This window comes from Salvelinus sp. IW2-2015, linkage group LG18 (genome assembly GCF_002910315.2).
Source record: "Salvelinus sp. IW2-2015 linkage group LG18, ASM291031v2, whole genome shotgun sequence".
In the NCBI taxonomy this organism is placed as follows: Eukaryota; Metazoa; Chordata; class Actinopteri; order Salmoniformes; family Salmonidae; genus Salvelinus; species Salvelinus sp. IW2-2015.
In genome coordinates, this window is record NC_036858.1 from 52,245,400 (window position 1) to 52,249,684 (window position 4,285).

Sequence of the window (4,285 nt, forward strand, 5' to 3'; positions counted from 1 at the left end):
GGGTGCCAGGTGCCTTTAAATAGGTGCCAGGTGSMCCAGTTTGAGTGTGTCAAGAACTACAATGCTGCTGGGTTTTTCACACTCAACAGTTTCCYGWGTGTATCAAAAATGGTCCACCACCCAAAGGACATCCAGCGAACTTGACAACTGTGGGAAGCATTGGAGTCAACATGGGCCAGCACCCTGTGGAACGCTTTCGACACCTTGTAGTGTCCACGCCCCGACAAATTGAGGCTGTTCTGAGGGCAAAAGTGGATGCAACTCAATATTAGGGAGGTGTTCCTAATGTTTTGTACACTCAGTGTATGTATATGTTCTGAAGTTCATGTAAAATGTGTTAAATATTGACTGTCTTCCTCTTTTTCTCTTCATTCCTCTCAGATGCATCTCTTCTGGTGGATCACCCACATCTTTCTATCCCTCCCTTCTCTCCTCTCTCTTGTCCAATCCCTCACGTGCGACGAGGAGAGACAGTATGYTTGGCCACTGCCTGTAAGCAAATGGTGCTGCAACAAGTGTCCACCAGGTAAGTCATTTGAAAAATACTTTTATCAGGTGTGTGTGTGTGCACGTATAATTTAATGTGTTGCCCTTTACAGGTCAGCATATGGTGGGACGCTGCACCGGTCAGAACAGCCCTACCCAGTGTGCTGACTGCACCAGCGGCTACTACTCAGACAGCTACAACTTCGACGGAAGCTGCAAATCCTGCGACGGCTGCAGCATGAGTGGTGAGTGTGTGTGGGTGTCTACACATTTCCAGCAACCTATGATTGGCACTGATGCTTGTCTTGTCTGCCTGTCTAAAACTGTTACTCACCTGTTTTTCTAAGTCATAGTTACGAAGGACTTTACAGATGAAAACACATAGCCTGCTAGGGATTTCCCCCTTCACTGTACCATGGTGGGACACAGTCAGAGAGAGAGGGGGAAGGGGAGGGGGGCACTGAGAAACACTGACTCACCCACCCAGGAGTAGAGGAGGGTTGGGAGGCCTGCAGGGCAGAAGGGATGGCATGTCTACCAAGTAATGTCAAGGATATCAGTGGTGATGGGGGGGACAGTGGGAGGGGTTAGTGGTASACAGATATCATCTCACCGGTGGAAGTAACCGTTTACTTTAGAGATAAACATCGGAAAGTGCAGCTGACAGAACATTTTCATTACATGTTGTCATCGAGTGTAGCGGGGAACAAAAATAGAGATGAATCTATTTTTTAAACAGAGGGTAAACACAGAGGTGAGAGAGGTTTTGGAGGGTTAGCTCCACAGACTCAGTGAACATCGTTTACTGAACACGTTCATTTCACTTCTAGTGAAATGGCTGCTGTGTGTGTGTGTGTGTGGTGTGTGTGTGTGTGTGTGTTGTGTGTGTGTGTGTGTGGTGTGTGTGTGGTGTTGTGTGTGTGTAGGGTGGGGTCCAGACGGTAATATACACTTCAGTTCGTTGTGGGGGGACAGGGGGTTCCAAAAAAAAACCCCCTGGGGGAAATTTTTTCAACAAAGGTCCTATGAGTCATTTTGAAGATGAGACCATTTTCTCATATTGGAAATGCGCTCACGGCACATGAATTTTAGAAGAAGCGATGGTGTGCTGGTTTGACTACGTTGACAAAAACCACTGTCAAAGTCAGTGATACGAGGCATCACAGACAAATAGACGCACCAATAAGATGACTTGTGTTTCCGGTTACAAGAGCTGCAGTATGTGTCTCGCTGTTCCAACCAGGGAGGCAAGAATGATGGTGTGCAGCTGTAAACCAGGGCACCAGCTGCAGAGGCAGTGGCGAGCCCTGTCTGAACTGTTTTGAGGAGATCCCCAGCCCGAACACACCCAAACTCATACCGACACCTCCCATCATGCCAGCTACAGTGTCAAACCACTCGGTGCCTGGTATCTCTAATCATAGACYTAAACCTGTCACCAAACCTGCTACYKGGCCCAACACAAAACCAAACCAAGGTAAACTACAATACAATGGATACAAATGATGAAAATGGCCTGAAAGTGTTCAAAGTGACATGTAARACTGCCATGAGAGCTACATAGTTCTCTCTCCCAAAACCCCAAACCTTATACAATGTCGGTGTTCATGTGTTTTATGGCCCTGACCTCTCTCTCTACTCCCCTCTCTCTCTCTACTCCCCTCTCTCTCTTACACACACAAACAGATGATAGCAAGTGGCTCCCGGTGTGTGTGTCTGCAGTGTGTGTGTGTCTACTGCTCACCTGCCTTGTTGCCATCTCAAAGCTCAAACCTGTTCTGCGATGGATTGGTTCAACAAACAGTAAGTCSACGTCACTGTTGATCTGTCCTGTAGTTCTATTGAACACAATACATATGCACGCACATTTTACCTAACCCTCATCTTATTGGTCCATCAGGCTTCTGGTCTCCCAAAAAGACAACTCCAGCCAATCAGAGCACAGTGGAGGAGGAAGTGCCCATGCCGGTCCAGGAAGTGTGTGGAAAGCCAGAGCTGCTACTGGACGTATGATGGAGGAAGTCAGTGTCAAAGGAGAGGATGAGAACTCACAATGGGACAGCGAGCTGGGAGACAGACTACCTCACATTCCCATTGAAGTTAAACTAACCTGAAGGCTAGACAGGCTGCTGTATTGTTTTAATGCAGTGGCTTCCGTATCTAGGACTTTCAGAAAGGACAAGAAAATAGGACAAAAAGACACTTTGAAGTATGAAGACATAGGTTAAAGATGAGAGGGAGTGGGAGTCTGTGACCGAGAAAGAGCGGAGAGTAACTGGAAGAGTGTGAACGAGACAGACAGACACACACGCGCACAGGCAGACAGACACACAATCATTTGTGTGCTGAATACATGTACTGTACATGTTTATGTTGAAGATGTTTTACACCTTCATTACAATTATTATGCTTTTTGCTGTATCTATGCTTTATGCCCGTGTTAACTCTTACATAGAGTGGCTGTTTAAAACATACAGTGCTGTATTTTAAATAAAGAACAGAATCACAAATGTTACAGGCCTACTGTAATGTCATACAATCGCCCCATCACCTGTATTAATTGAAAAATTATATTTAATATTTTGCTTTTAATTTGTGMAAAAACAGTTCAAGGTGCCACATGAACACAGAAAAAAACAGTTTGCAGCAGTTGAGACTGAAAGCTTTTTATACAGTTCAATAAAAGGAGAGCAAGTGGATGTGTACATGACCAGCATAATGAGATGTCTAGGACAGGAAATAATGGCCATTCTAGAGTTTTGGGATTCACCGGTGTTCTGAGAGTAAGAGTGGCAGGTGGCCTAGTGGTTAGAGCATTGGACTAGTAACCAAAAGGTTGCAAGATCGAATCCCTGAGCTGACAAGGTAAAAGTAAAAATCTGTCGTTCTGCCCCTGAACAAGGCAGTTAACCCACTGTTCCTAGGCCGTCATTGAAAATAAGAACTTGTTCGCCTAGTTAAATAAAAAAAGGGCTCTATTCAATCTGTATTGCGGAAGTTCAGCTTTACAGCCTGAAAGGAATGTAAAGGCAATGTTCCTGTGTCAGCGGCGACTGCTTTCACATTAAACGCTGCATATGTCGGCTCAATCAGAAATGACCTCTATGTTTCCCTAGTGATACAGACTGAATAGAGCCCCAGGTAGATGTTGTCCCTTACCACTGATCCAGGGTCAGTCTTAATCCTCCTTATGATTAGGATGTAGGGTTGGCTAAACTGATCCTAGAAGGGAAGCTTTCACTTGGTGCGTCCTCTGTCCTCAATCCCCCTCCCCTCATTGCACCTCCTCTTTGGAAACGTGACTGTCCTTCCCTTGTTCCTGTGAAGGGAAGAATACACAGTCCATCTCCTCATCCCTTTCCTCCTGGGATAGATGGATGTTAGGGGAGGGTGTGGGGTGGGCCGGACGTCCTTCTCCTTCCTCATCCCTCTCTTTCTGCCCTCTCTCTTCCGTCCCTCCACCCATACCAGTGAACTGGTTGAGTAAACTGAAGATGACTGTTCCAGCATTGTGGACCATGGACTGGGCCTGAGAGAGACACAGAGAGAAGTGAATAGTTCTATTATTCATCATCGAGCCTTACTCAACTATGGATCTTGAAACTAATCAACTCCCATGCTATCCCACATGGACTTCAAAGCATCATTCTATGCAAAATCCAAGTTAAACGACTGACGGTTCATCTATAGAAAACCACAAGAGGTACTCAACCATAATTGATTTTTTTTTTTTTATATCCAGATCTTGGGGTCAAAAAATAATTATTTGTATGTAATCTGTAGTACCCATATTGCTGCT

At 45.5% G+C, this 4,285-nt stretch overlaps 1 long non-coding RNA gene across 1 annotated transcript; it reads left to right on the plus strand.

Annotated features, from left to right (window-relative positions):
• Positions 1-1,874: 1,874 nt before the first annotated feature.
• On the plus strand, positions 1,875-3,001 carry LOC112081285 (uncharacterized). The gene is made up of 3 exons (XR_002896443.2): positions 1,875-1,963; positions 2,173-2,289; positions 2,387-3,001. It is a non-coding gene; the product is annotated as an uncharacterized lncRNA (long non-coding RNA).
• Positions 3,002-4,285: the final 1,284 nt, after the last annotated feature.